Raw genomic sequence first — 16,010 nt, 5'->3', positions numbered from 1 at the left:
AGAAAATACAACAACTTTTGAATTCTGTAATACTCGCTATAGAGGGAGATAATTTTAAACGGACTTTTAATTATTGAAAATGTCAAGTACAATTTTCAGTTATAATTTATTCTCTTTGTGAAATCAAAAACCTGAAAGAGTTGGTAATTATGCTCGTTAAAAAAGGACTTTATATACTACATATCTGTATAGAAGTAAAAGCAAAACAACTTTTATCTCCTTTTTTTTATTAACCGTATTAAATTAGATTGACAATTATTATTTCCGATTAAACACCTCTTTAGCTTTATTTCGAGAAATTAATTAACGATTTGACATTATACACACGGAGATAATTAATTGACAAGAATATATGGGTATTTTATCAAATGGCGTTAAAAGGGATTTACTATCTTCTTTTTTTTCCAGCACTCTTTCAATATACATATACATATATAGAGTTCGGAATTTCTCACTTTAATTGCTCGTGAGTTTTAAAACGTTCTCTGCTTTTTCATTTTTCATCAATGGTTCATCATTTAAATAGCTTTGGACAGCGAGATCAATCATGAATTTTACGAGCTTCTGCCCTTAACGTCAGTGCAGACATCGTATTTTCCAAGAGAGTTGGATTTGAGCCAGCAGAAACCAAGAAGTGATCTTCAAAGCGTGCAGTTGAATAAAGGTAAAAAGAATATATTATCTGAATAAGACTTCTATATTCTTCTTTTTTTTTAAGGTCAACAAAAACACATTTATGTAATTACAGGGATAATGATCGTTTGAACTATTAATGGACCGTAAAATAATTTCAAATATCTATAAAAAATTTTACACTTCTGTTTTGTTAATTTATTTTTTTAAATAAAAATATAGAATGCAAATAAATTGTAAATTAAGAAAAAAAATTAAAAGACCCAACAATATTGACCGAAACTACTAAAAACTAAAGTTGAAATTATATTTTTAACTAAACTGTCTGACCTAATATTGACCAAAACTACTTCGAAATTTAAATATTAAACAATCAAATAGAATTAATTTCAACTTCTTTAATTTTAAACAAATAGAAAAATTATTGTGAGTTAGGAATAAAATTTTACTTTAAAATTATGTTTGTCTCGCCAAATATTGACCAGAGCTACTGAAAGTGAAACATTTTATTATAAAAGAATTTTATTTATAACTTTTTTATACAACTTTATCTAATATGTAGAAAAAAATAAACAGATTGAAAGATAAAATTATAATTTTTAATCGATACAGTCTCATCGATTGTTAACCTAAACTACTGGGAATTAGGCTTTTTCTTGTATCGAATATAATTAATTAAATTTGTAAAAAAATTGTGTAAAATATAACTATTATAATTTGCAGATAAAATTATATTTTTAATTAAAAACTGTCTGACCGAATATTGACCAAAACTACTGCGAAGTCAAAATATTTTGCAATCAAATAGAATTAGTTACAACTTCCTTTAATTTTAAACAAATAAAAAAATTATTGCAATTAAGGGATAAAATCACACTTTAAAATTAAGTTTGTCCTACCAAATATTGACCAAAACTACTAAAAACTAAAAATTATATTATAAAAATGAAATTAATTATAACTTCTTTCAAATTTAGCTAATGTAGAAAAAAATAAAAGAATTGAAAGGTAAAGTTATATTTTTTATTCAATGCACTATTTCATCGATCGATGACCTAAACTACTGAAAATTCCCAATTTCATTAACAAATAAAAATATTTACAAATTATGTAAAGTTGAATAAATTATAAATAATATATTGCAACTTAAAGTTAAAATTATACTTTTAAATTTAAATTTGCCCGACCTAATATTTGAGCCGCCGGATCGTAGAAGGGCACGTAAATTTTTCTCGGCCGATTTCTAAGTCCCCTGAACACTCAAAATTCAACTTCTGAATTTCAATATTTTAAATACACATCCTTATAGAAAATTTCATTCCGCATCTTTTTTTCTTATGAAATTTTTTTCTATCTATTTCCGTTTTCGAAATATTTGGGAAAAACTGTTTTTTTGAAAACTGTAAATTTAATGACATTTTTCACTTCAACTCGCGATATTTTAGACAATTTAAAACATTTTGTAATGAAACAAAAAAAAAAATACGTCTCAAGGTATTCTACGAATAATAAAAAAAGAAAAAAGTGGTTTTCTTTATAAACAAAATTGTTATTAATTTTTTTCTTTATTAATGTAAAAATCACGAACTACAATCTTCACGGCTCTCGTTTAACGGGCGAATTTTGAGTAACAGAGAACTTTCAGTGAGAAAGTTGTTCATTATGATCCAAAAAAGTTTTCTGGAAAATCACAGGGCTAATAATTAATTAGTGTTGAAATGGTAAATGTTTAAAGTTGCTAGCAGCCAAACGTGTAGCACGCGCCACTGGCCATAACCTATGAAACAACACTCCCATGCAACCGTGGCGAGTGACGCGTTCTATACGTTTGCTGCTAGCAACTTTAAACATTTACCATTTCAACACTAATTAATTATTAGCCCTGTGATTTTCCAGAAAACTTTTTTGGATCATAATGAACAACTTTCTCACTCAAAGTTCTCTGTTACTCAAAATTCGCCCGTTAAACGAGAGCCGTGAAGATTGTAGTTCGTGATTTTTACATTAATAAAGAAAAAAATTAATAACAATTTTGTTTATAAAGAAAACCACTTTTTTCTTTTTTTATTATTCGTAGAATACCTTAAGACGTATTTTCTTTTTTGTTTCATTAAAAAATGTTTTAAATTGTCTAAAATATCGCGAGTTGAAGTGAAAAATGTCATTAAATTTACAGTTTTCAAAAAAACAGTTTTTCCCAAATATTTCGAAAACGGAAATAGATAGAAAAAAATTTCATAAGAAAAAAAGATGCGGAATGAAATTTTCTATAAGGATGTGTATTTAAAATATTGAAATTCAGAAGTTGAATTTTGAGTGTTCAGGGGACTTAGAAATCGGCCGAGAAAAATTTACGTGCCCTTCTACGATCCGGCGGCTCATTTACCAAAACTACTACAAAATTCAAACATTTTACAATCAAATAGTCAAATGACTAATTAGTCACAACTTCCATTAATTTTAAACAAATAGAAAAATTATTTCAATTTAGGGAAAAAATTGCACTTTAACATTAAATTTGTCTGACACAATATTGACCAAAACTACTGAAAATGAACAATTTTATTATAAAAGAAAATTATTTATAACTTCTTTCAACTTAAGCTAATGTAGAAAACAATAAACTGATTGAAAGATAAAATTATATTTATTATTCGATATTGTCTGATTAATTGTTGACCTAAACTACTGAAAACTAGGCATTTTATTATATGGAATTACATTTTGTAAAAAAAATGTGTAAAATATTAATATAATCTTCCAATTTGCAGTTAAAATTATATTTTTAATTAAAAACTGTCTGACCGAATATTGACCAAAACTACTGCGAAATCAAAATATTTTACAATCAAATAGAATTAGTTACAACTTCCTTTAATTTTAAACGAATAGAAAAATTATTGCAATTTAAGGATAAAATTACACTTTAAAATTAAGTTTGTCCGACACAATATTGACCAAAACTACTGAAAAGTATCAATTTCATTGACAAATAAATATTTATTTGTAAATACTTATTTGTATAAATATTTACAAATTATAAAAAGTTAAACAAATTATAAATAATATTTTGCAACTTTTTAAAATTAAAATTATATTTTTAATTTAAATTTGCCCGTCCTAATATTGACCAAAACTACTGAAAATGAAACATTTTATTATAAAAGAAAATTATTTATAACTTCTTTCAACTTTAACAAATGTAAAAGAACAGTATTGAAAGTTAAAATATTATATTTTTTATTCTTTATTATCTGATCAATTGTTGACCTAAACTACTGAAAATTAGACATTTTATTATGTCGAATATAATTAATTACATTTTGTAAAATTTGTATAAAATATAAACATAATATATTATTATTACAATTTGCAGTTAAAATGTTATTTTTAATTAAAAACTGTCTCACTGAATATTGACCAAAACTACTGCGAAATCTAAATATTTTACAATCAAATAGAATTAGTTACAACTTCCTTTAATTTTAAACGAATAGAAAAATTATTGCAATTTAAGGATAAAATTACACTTTAAAATTAAGTTTGTCCGACACAATATTGACCAAAACTACTGAAAATTACTAATTTCATTAACAAATATAAATATTTACAAATTATAAAAAGTTAAATAAATTATAAATAATATATAACAAATTAAAGTTAAAATTATACTTTTAATTTAGATCTGCCTGACCTAATACTGACCAAAACTACTTCGAAATCTAAATATTTTACAATAAAAATAAAATTAGTTACAACTTCCATTAATTAAGTTTGTCCTACCAAATATTGACCGAAACTACTTAAAACTAAAAATTTTATTATAAAAATAAAATTAATTATGACTTTTTTTAAATTTAGCTAATGTAGAATAAAAATAAAACGATTGAAAGATAAAATTGTATTTTTTATTCGATGTATTGTCTGAACGATTGCTGACCGAAACTACTAAAAATTATCAATTTCATTAACAAATATAAATATTTACAAATTATAAAAAGTTGAATAAATTATAAATAATATATTACAACTTAAAGTTAAAATAATGCTTTTAATTTAAATTTGACCGACCTAATATTGACCAAAACTACTAAAAATAAAACATTTTATTATAAAAGGAAATTATTTAAAACTTCTTTCAACTTTAGCTAATGTAGAATAAAATAAACCGATTGAAAGATAAAATTATATTTTTTATTCGATTCAGTCTGATCGATTGTTGACCTAAACTACTGAAAATTAGACATTTTATTATATCGAATATAATTAATTACATTTTGTAAAAATTTGTGTAAAATATAAATATATATAATATTTCAAATTTCAGTTAAAATTATATTTTTTAATTAAAAACTGTCTGACCGAATATTGACCAAAACTACTGCGAAATCTAAATATTTTACAATTAAATAGAATTAGTTGCAACTCCCTAATTTTAAATAAATATAAAAATTATTGTTATACTTTGGAATAAAATTGTATTTTAAAATTAAGTTTGTCCGACACAATATTGACCAAAACTACTGAAAATTACACATTTTATTATCAAATAAAATTATATAGACTAGGTAGAATTTTCTTCAAATTTGGAAAAAATATAAAAATTATTGCTATTTAAGGATAAAATTATATTTTGAATTACAGTGTGCCTGACCTAATATTGACCAAAACTACTTAAAAACTAAAATTTTTAGCATAAAATAAAATTAATTTTATAATTTCTTTTAAATTCAGCTAAGTTATAAAAATATATTATTTACTATTGAAACACAGATATTTTTTTTCGATATATTGGACTGATTTCTATGGAATTTTTCACTGTTTTATTTATTTATTTATTTATTTATTATTCAAATAAAAATAAGGAATGCAAATAAATTGTAAATTAAAAGAATTAAATTTTCAGTAAAATGATATGTTAAATAAAATTAAATACTCATTAAAAGTGCAAACACAATAAAATATAAAAATTCATCAATAAAATTGAAAGTTTAAACACTATTAAAAATCCAGTAAAATAAAAAATTCATTTAAATTAAAAATTCAATAAAATTAAAAATGCAATAAACATAAAATAAAGTATACTAAATTTTAAATTACGGATTATTTTACACCTATATAATTTAAAATTAATACATTTTTAATAATATTCTAATAAGCTAAAATATTTACAGAATTATTTGTATTTTTCTTCTTTTCTTCAACCGTATAAAGAATTTTAAAATTAATTAAAAGGAGCTTCATGATTTTAATTTAAGTATACATACTACTTTTTTAGGGTCATATTATTTTTTTACGACGTCGGGAAACATAATTTCCATATTATCGCGAGATTTTTCACGAGACGCTGACTATAAGTATACATATTCCTTACATAATACGTAAAGCCAGTAATCTTCAACCATCTCGATTACTTTCATCGATATTTAATACCGAGAAAAAAAAAAAAGTAGCAGTTGTTACCTATTTATAACTAAAAAAATTTCGCGTGCACAATTATATAATCGTTAAACTGCAAATAAAATTCACAGAAAAAAAAATACTAAAAGTTTTTAGCAAAGAAAAAATTATTTTAATACTGAATAAAATTTCTCTCCTCTCGAATATTTCTCTCGTTTGGGAAAAAAATTTTTTTAATTATAAATACTTTTTCATATTATGTCACTTCTAATTCATCAATTTTTTTAATTCACGGTATTATGAATTTATAACTTTTACATAAAGACACACACATGAAGTCTAATTATAAAAAGTGGTCGAATTTTATGAAAATAAAATATTAAAATAAATATGTAGATTGCGGTTGGTAATATATATTTCAAAAGAGGTCAAGTGGTGTTCTTATAAATCGGAATAATTTGAATCAGTTGAAATCGTTTGAAAAATGTTTTTTAAAAATCCCAATTCTCGATGAGAGGAAGGTATAAATTTCGAAAAATAAAACAAAAAAAAAATAATAGTGATAAAAATATTACGACCGATGTATAGATTTTAGATTAAACGATTGGAGGATGTATATACAAATTGTGAGCAAGGGGGAAAGTATTTATGAATTTTTTTTAAGAGTTTATTTTATCATCAGTAATAAAAGCGAATCTGCTTTTCTTAAGGTCCTGGACATTGTTTACTAGTTTACTATTTATTCTATACGGAATTTATTAGTTTTATTTTTATTATTATTATTATTATTATTATTATTATTATTATTATTATTATTATTATTATTTCTTTTATTAATTTTTTAAAATAATTTCAAATTTCTTGTATTTTCTAAATGTTTTTACATTCTCATTACTTTTATTATTATTTATTATTTTTTAAGGACATTTTAACTATTATGGCGTCACAGTTTGTGCAAAGCATTCTAAAGCTGTGACGTCATAATAGTTCAAATTTCCTTAAGTATTGACGAAATTCAATTTAAATTATTTTCCAGATATATTTACATATATTTTAATACTTGAATAATTAATAATAATAATAATACCTAATAATAAGATTTTTATATAAAATAAAATAATAATAAATAGTAAACTTTGCACTGAAAACATTAAAAATAGAAACTTTTTTCAGGGAAATTCCTGACAAGTTTTTGTAAATTGTAAAACTTGCTACATTTTTTCCGTACATAATATTTTTTTTTTGAAAGACGAGAAAAATATGGAGAAAAAATAGATGACTAATTATAAAGTTTTGTTAAAAAAAAAATTTTTATTTCACGTAAAATACCATGTGCATAGATGTAAAAGTCCTCTCGAAATATAAGAAGAAGAAAAAAATTACTCGCAGATAAAAAAAACTGAATTTTTTTCTTCAATTAAAAAAATTTCCTCCACGTGTGAAATTACTCTTTGTCTTAAAGAATAATAGTGATAAAAGTTTACCAATGAGAGTAATATTAAATTATTATTATTAAATAATTAATTAATTAATTAATTAATTAATTTAAAAAAAATTATTTATTTACTATAGTAAATAAATAATTTTTTTATACGTCTATTAGTTAAAATTAAAATATTTATTAAAAAATTCAAAAAAATTAATTCAACCAAAAATAAATAAGAATAAGAAAATAAGAAAGAAAAGTAAAAAAATAAAATAAAACAAAAATTAAAATAAGTAAACTAAAAAATTAAATAACAATAAAAAAATATTTTTTGAGAAGAATTTAATTGGATTCCTTTTTTTTAAAAAAAAAGGGGTAGTCTACACGAAATTTTGACTTTATATTGAAATATTCTCCGACGAGTGGCAATCAAGTAAGACAAATGTTGTTGTATAAAAAAAAGGGTATAGAATCGAGAAGTTCGAGTCTTTGTATGAGTATATATATAGAGAAAATGAACCTTGATCGTACTACTTGAATTCTCCCATTTCGAACTCTTAGAAGTGTGTGTACAACTTAATGGGTGCGCCATTCCCTGCAGGTTTTGCACAGCCCACTAGCCACTTGAATTCAACATCTCTTGGCTGCAATTAAAATGAAAAACTCACACTCGAATATTGAAATTTCTTTCTTTACACCCTCGCACTATATATATATATATGTGTGCTTTTCACTCTCTATATATAGTAAAAAAAAATATCAAGTATTTCATTAGGAAAATAAATCACTACTTTTTTTGATTCCAATGTCAGTGACACACTTCGATTTTAAAGGGATCTCACATAATATACAAATGAGTCAGACGGAAATCTTAAATTAGTAAAAAATATTTGACATTTCAAATATTATTTTATTTTTTTTAATTAATTTTTTAATCTAGAGAGATATTTGATTGAATAAAGTATATTTTCTTCTTCAAATAAAAGTTTTTAAAAATTTGGTTCAATAAATTTTTATATTTCTATTTAAAAGAAAATAATATAATAAATTTTTAAATAAAAATTAAAAAAATTAAAAAAATTAAAAATATATAAAAATTTGGTTCAATAAATTTTTTTATTTCTTTATAAAAGAAAAAAATAATAAATTTTTAAATAAAAATTAAAATTTGGAAAAAATTTGAAAAATCAAACGAGTTTTTCTAAGGATATCAAATTTAGACAGAAAATGAATTAAAAGTGTTGCGAAGCAACATTTTGATTCATTTTTTGTCTCAATTTGATATCTTTAGAAAAACTCTAAATTTTCAAAAAGTAATTATTATTATTATTATATTATTCATTATTTAGTAGAAAATTTTGCTTGTAACTATTTTAATTTCTAATGCAAGAAAATGTAAGGTAAATTAATTTTTAAATTTTTCCTGCAAAAATATAATACAAAACTTATTTTCCAAATCTGATTCACTGAAAATTTGAAGCTCAATTTGACCAAAACTATTGCGAAATCTAAATATTTTACACTCAACTAAAATTAGTTACAACTTCCTTTAATTTTAAACAAATAGAAAAATTATTTCGATTTAGGAATAAAATTATACATTAAAATTATGTTTGTCTCACGAAATATTAACCAAAACTACTGAAAATAAAACATTTTATTATAAAAGAAAATTATTTATAACTCCTTTTGCAACTCTAGCTAATGTAGAAAAAAATAAACCGATTGAAAGATAAAATTATATTTTTTATTTGATTCAGTCTGATCGATTGTTAATCTAAACTACTGAAAATTAGGCATTTTCTTATATTGAATATAATTAATTATATTTTGTAAAAAAATTGTGTAAAATATAATTATTTTAAAAATTATATTTTCAATTAAAAACTGTCTGACCGAATATTGACCAAAACTACTGCAAAATCTAAATATTTTACAATCAAATAGAATTAGTTACGTCTTCCTTTAATTTTAAACAAATAGAAAAATTATTGCAATTTAAGGGTAAAATTATACTTTAAAATTACATTCGTCCGACACAATATGGACCAAAACTACTGAAAAGTATCAATTTCATTAACAAATATAAATATTTACAAATTATAAAAAGTTAAACAAATTATAAATAATATATTGCAACTTATTAAAATTAAAATTATATTTTTAATTTAAATTTGCCCGTCCTAATATTGACCAAAACTACTGAAAATGAAACATTTTATTATAAAAGAAAATTATTTATAACTTCTTTCAACTTTAGAAAATGTAAAAGAACAGTATTGAAAGTTAAAATATTATATTTTTTATTCTTTATTGTCTGATCAATTGTTGACCTAAACTACTGAAAATTAGACATTTTATTATGTCGAATATAATTAATTACATTTTGTAAAAAATTGTATAAAATATAAACATAATATATTGTTATTACAATTTGCAGTTAAAATGATATTTTTAATTAAAAACTGTCTCACTGAAATATTGACCAAAACTACTGCGAAATCTAAATATTTTACTATCAAATAGAATTAGTTGCAAATTCTATAATATTAAATAAATGAAAAAATTATTTCAATATTTAGAAATAAAATAATATTTTAAAATTAACTTGGTCCGACACAATATTGACAAAAACTACTGAAAACTAAAATTTGTAGCATTAAATAAAATTATATAGGTTAGGTTAATTTTCTTTAAATTTATAATAATTTCTTCAAAAATATAAAAATTATTTCGATTTAAAAGGATAAAATTATATTTTTAATTACTGTTTGTCTGACCTGTTATTGACTAAAACTACTAAAAACTAAACATTTTTGCATTAAATAATGTTAGTTGTATAATTTCTTCTAAATTATATTTTTGGAAAAAATTCGAAAACACTTTTAATTCGTTTTTTGTCTCAATTTGATATCCCTAGAAAAACTTTAAATTTTCAAATAGTAATTATTTTTATATTATTCTCTATTTACTAGTAGCAAATTTAGTTTATAACCGTTTTACCTTTTAATGCAAAATAATGCAAGGTAAATTAATTTTCAAATTCTCCTTGTAAAAATATAATAAAAAACATACTCTTCAAATTTGATTTACTGAAAATTTGAACCTCAATTTGAAATAATTCAAATTATTATTATTTAGGTTAACAATTTTTTTTTCATATAGAAATTTTTAAAATTATTTATTTCTAATTTCAGATTTGAAATTTCTAAATGAAATTAAAAATAAATTCTAAGCATTGAAATGAATATATATGTGCATCTCATACTCCTCTTGAAAATGGAAAATAAATTTGTAAATTATTAAAAAATAGAAAAAAAGAAAGAAAATGTTGAAAATATCATCAAAGCTGTATTTTCTCACGAGATGCTTATTATTAAAGGGGAGAATATTTTACATATTTCTTGAACGCGCTTATTTCGCTTTTCTAGCTCTATACAAACATACCTCTCCTCACTCTCTTCGCTCATTTGAAATTCCTTGATCACTAATTTGTGTGCATGTTGAATAATCTGAAACAGAGAAAATAAATGTTCGTTATATATGTATATAGAGGGCTTCCTTTGAGCAACTTTTCATTTGTGTGAGTGTATATATATATATATATTCACTTTATAATTAATTCTATCCTTTCATCCAAAAATCGTATATATATTTAAACATATCACACAAAAAAAAAACTATACATTATTTCGACAATATTTTTTCCAAATATAAAGAACATATATTAAAAATAAACGAAAATGGTAAATATTTGATTTTGTGTATAAAGGGAAAATTTTCAATATTATTCATTTTATAAGATTTAATAACATTTTTTTTATTTTCCCGTTTATTTTCGTAAATAAATAAATAAATAAAAATTTTCTAATAAATTTATATTAATTTTCTAATAATTTCTTATGAGCCACAAGTTTTGAACGTACAAATGAACGAAATATATTTTATTAAAAATATCCCCATAAATTACTGATTGCAAAAATTTTTTAAAAAAACTTTATTTATATTTAGAAACTTTATAATTAATAATTTTTTACAGGGACGCAAAATTATTAAAATAAAAATTTAATTTGAAGAGGAAATAAATAAATTTCGTTCATTTGAACGTTCAAAATTTAAGGATCATAATTTAAAAGTAATTTTATAGTTATTTTTTAGTAATTTTAATAATTTTTATAATAATTTTTATTAGAACATTCGTTCTATTTTTGAATGTAGTAAATATTTTTTTCTGTATTCATACGTCTTTAAAAATATTATTAAAAAATATTTTATAAAAGACATAAATACCTAATATGATTATTATATTTGTTTTGGAAATAAAAAATAAAAAACAGAAGTAAAAAACATTTTCCATATTTTTTTTCTCTTTATGAGAAAAATTGTGCAATTTACTAAAGCGAAATTTCACATTCAAATTGCTTTCATTTAATTATTAACAGCTGGCACGTTAATAAGTTTCGCACATTTTGCAATAAACGGCCAAATTTAGGCAGTAACAATTAACTGTAATAATAAAAAAAAAGTGCAAAAAGAAAACAGAGAGAGAAAGGTGTATATGAATTTTGCTGTATTGTACAGATCAAAGAAAGAAAATTATTTATTATTCTAATAGGGAAAATTTATAGTAAATATTTTTGAATATTTTATTCCTTTGACCCGTATATTTATCAAATTCTAAAAAAACAAATAAATAAATGAATTAAATAAATAGAAAATAAATAAATAATAATTCATGATAATTCTGCATTTATTTTTATAAAAATTAAAATTAAGAATTGATTTAAAAAAGTTAAATTAAATCAAATTAAATTTTTTATAAAAAACTTTCTTTCTAACAAATTGAAATTATGAAGATTTATTTTTGGAAAAGAAGACAAAATTTTGCATAATTTCCTGTAAAAATCACTCTATTTACAAAATAAATTGTCAAACATTAATATATTTAGCACATTTTACAAATAAAAGGACACATTTAATCAGTACAAAAATTATACTCTAATAAAAAGAAAAAATTAAAAAAAAAACCTATAACGTACTATTGCATCGAAGACAAAATTATGTATTAGGTATTTCCAAGGAAAAATTTATAATAAATTATTACATTGAAAGAAAATATTATTAGGGTAACTGCACCAATTGCCGAGGGTGCTCCAATTGTCGAGGATAATAATTTTCTTTTTTAGATAAATAGTATAATATATAATATTTAAGAACAAAAAAAATTTCTAAATAATCTTTGTATTTTCAACTGTATATTTATATATACAAATTTCGTAGCGATTCTGCTAAAATAATTATTTAATTAATATTATAATTCACTGCTGTGAAATTTACACGAATCTCCGTTTTCTTAATACTTCAGGTTGATTAAAAGAGATTTTTAGAAATGCAAATTAAACGTATTTATAATGACTTTTTGTGTACAAAATTATTATTATAATTTTGTACACGAACTAAATTGATTTTGTATGCATGTTTTTTTGTTAAAAAAAAATATTTAATATTTTTTAAAAGCAAATCATCGGTATTTGGTTCCTTTTTTTTGACAGTTCCATTTTTCGAGGTAATGACTCGAAAATTGGTGTAGTCACTTTTTTCGCTGATGCACCATTTATCGATGGTTAAGTGTTTATTTACTAAACGTCAAACATAAATGCCAAACATTTATAGGTACACAGAAAAAGAAAAAAAAATCCTCCAAAAATTTACAACCAACAGAAAATAATCAACCAAAAAAACGAGGAAGACGGAAAAAAAATTAATAAAAAAAATGCATAATTTAAAACTAAAAAATTTTGTACCTACTATAGTTTAATTATAATTAACCATTATATTTACAGTTCGTAATAAAAGTTTATTTTATTCGTTTACAAATTTAATGTGACTTAAATTAATTTATTTTTTCAATTAATGTCTGATTAACAAAATTGATTAAATTTAATTAACTTATTTATAAAAGTTTAAAAAACAGTTAAATAATTTTCTGTCCTGTATCATCTACTATAAAAATGTTTTATATCGATATTATAAATTATTCAATTATAGTTAAATAAATATATTTGTTTTCTGGTAATGTTCTATAATATTTTTATCGAAAAAATAAATATCTACTCGATTTTCTAATATCTGTACAGGTTAATTGTTAGGTTATATTGGGTTATATGTTTAAATATGTCATACCCTCGACAATTGGAACAGACCCTCGAGAAATTAGCACAAGACCATCGACAAATGGTGCTTTTGCTCGATTGACTTTTAAATATATTTTTTGCTTAACAATTTAGTTTATATTAAAAAAATAAATATGAATATTAAACATTATTAGATCCTTCGTCCAAATATACAAAAATCAAATTTTAAAGTGCATTTACTTCCGAGAAAAAAAATGTTAAAGTCACATGTTGCCTAAAACCCTCGACAATTGGTACAGTTACCCTATAAATTATTTTCATAAAATACGTCTCCTAATTAAAATTTTAAAAAAGTGATAAAAAAGATCCTTTGTCGAGAAAATGGATATAAAAGTTTTTTGATAATAATACATACATGTATATATAAAGAGAGAGAGAGAGGATGAAATGAGAAGCACCTTGGCATGCGGTATTAAGAATATATATTCGCAAGAATATGAATATATTTCAGCGCCCAAGAGCTTTCAGCAACAAGTACACTATGAAAGTCACGAATAAACGCATCTTTTTATAAATTCAATCATATTCCTTGAAAATGTAATTTTTTCCCCTTCATTCATACGCAACCTAGAAATGTATAAAAATACAGAGTACATTTTGCCTAAAATTTATTTTTTATTAACCGCGCATATGAAAACCGAAATTTAAAAAATTTTCAAATTCAAATATATAGAGAATTTTACCGCAAATGTTTATAAAACATTATTGTTTTATAAATGTTTATAAAATACAATTTTTTAGTAAAACTAAATTAATATTTACTTCAAAATAAAAAAATTAGAGAATTAAACAATTATTTAAAATTACCATTAAATTGACAAATATTTCAAAAAAGTAAATTAATAAATATTTCGAACAATCTAAATTGAGTTAATTAAAATCGAAATTAAATTTGGAAATAGTTCAAGAGGGTTAATATTTCGAATAATTTAAATTAACTAGTCAAATAGAATCGAAATTAAATGTAGAAATATTTCAAAAAGGCAAATTAGTAAATATTTCAAACAATTTAAATTAAACAATTAATTAAAATTGGAATTAAATTAATATTTTTGTAGTAAATTATTATACATTTCAAAAAGTAAATTCATAAGTAGGCATTCTATAATATATAATCAAAAAAAAAATATAATAAAAAATTAAGTTAAATAAAAAATAAATAATTCCAAAAATTGAAGTAATAAATAATTGAAAATACTTTTTGAAAAAAGTAAGTCTAATTTTTCATATTTGAATGAAAAATTACAAACCACAGTTTTTTTTCTTGCGGTCTATAGGCAAAGCATGAGAATAAGGGAAAAGTGAGAGTGCTCTAAATTTTATGGGATCGAAGTAAGAAGAAAAATAAAAGAGAGGAAAAAAAATGGAGAAAAGAGAAGAAAAAAAAGAGAGAATTCGCGAAGCTCGTAAATCTGTCTAGTAAGCAACGAACAATGGGATTTCGGTAAATTCCCATTTCCTCGCACACAAGCCTATAGCTGAGTTTGCTCCCTGGCTGAATTTTCCCCTAACCTTTGTGATGCTGCGTCTCAGTACCGACGTCGGGGCGCCCTACACACACTACACTTTGCTTTAACTTGTTCATTACTGTCATTAGCAAAGCACTGAACTTGCGCCGACAAATTATTATTTTCACAGTTATTCCTTAAAGAATGTAATTAAAAAAAGAAGAAGTAAAAGCGAGAAATTCACCACACTCTCTCTTTTTTCCTCTCTTTTCTCTCATTTTAGATTTACCCTTAAAAAAAGAAATTTCACAAGATTTAGATCTCGAGAAAAATTAATTTCGAGTACAATTAAGAATATTGAAGAAAAACTTGAAAAAAAAATTGATTCGAATAAAAATAAGAATTTAGAAAAAAATATCGAAAAAAAATTAATTTCTAAGACAAAGAAAAATATCGAAAAAATTAATTTCGAATACAGAGAGGAATTTAGAAAAAAATCTCGAAACAAATTAATTTCGAATAGAAAGAAAAATTTAGGAAAAAATCTCAAACAAATTAATTCCGAATACATACGAATTTAGAAAAAATCTAAATAGAAATTAATTTCAAATACAAAGAAAAATTTAGAAAAAATCTGAAAAGAAATTATGTAATTTCAAAATACAAAGCGAAAAATTTAGAAAAAAATCTCAAATGTGGAAAGAATACAAAAAAAAATTTAGAAAAAAATATCGCAAAAAATAATATTCAATACAGAGAAAAATTTTAAAAAAATGTATCGAAAGAAACAAATTTTGAATACAAAGAAAGAAAAATCTGAAAAAAATTAATTTCGAATGAAAAGAAAAATTCAGAAAAAAATAAATTTTGAATACAAAGAAAAAAAAATTTGAAAAAAATTAATTTCGA

At 22.0% G+C, this 16,010-nt stretch overlaps 1 protein-coding gene across 5 annotated transcripts in view; it reads right to left on the bottom strand.

Annotated features, from left to right (window-relative positions):
* Positions 1-16,010, bottom strand: part of LOC122498264 — a 191,129-nt gene that overhangs the window by 107,662 nt on the left and 67,457 nt on the right. For all 5 annotated transcript variants that reach the window (XM_043605921.1, XM_043605925.1, XM_043605922.1 and 2 more), the window contains one exon: positions 10,907-10,971. The gene's annotated coding sequence lies outside the window, so the exon portion shown is untranslated. The remainder of the gene's footprint in view (positions 1-10,906; positions 10,972-16,010) is intronic.

The sequence above is a fragment of the Leptopilina heterotoma genome, unplaced genomic scaffold (assembly GCF_015476425.1).
Source record: "Leptopilina heterotoma isolate Lh14 unplaced genomic scaffold, ASM1547642v1 Lhet_144, whole genome shotgun sequence".
In the NCBI taxonomy this organism is placed as follows: Eukaryota; Metazoa; Arthropoda; class Insecta; order Hymenoptera; family Figitidae; genus Leptopilina; species Leptopilina heterotoma.
This window is presented reverse-complemented; position numbering and strand designations above follow the sequence as displayed.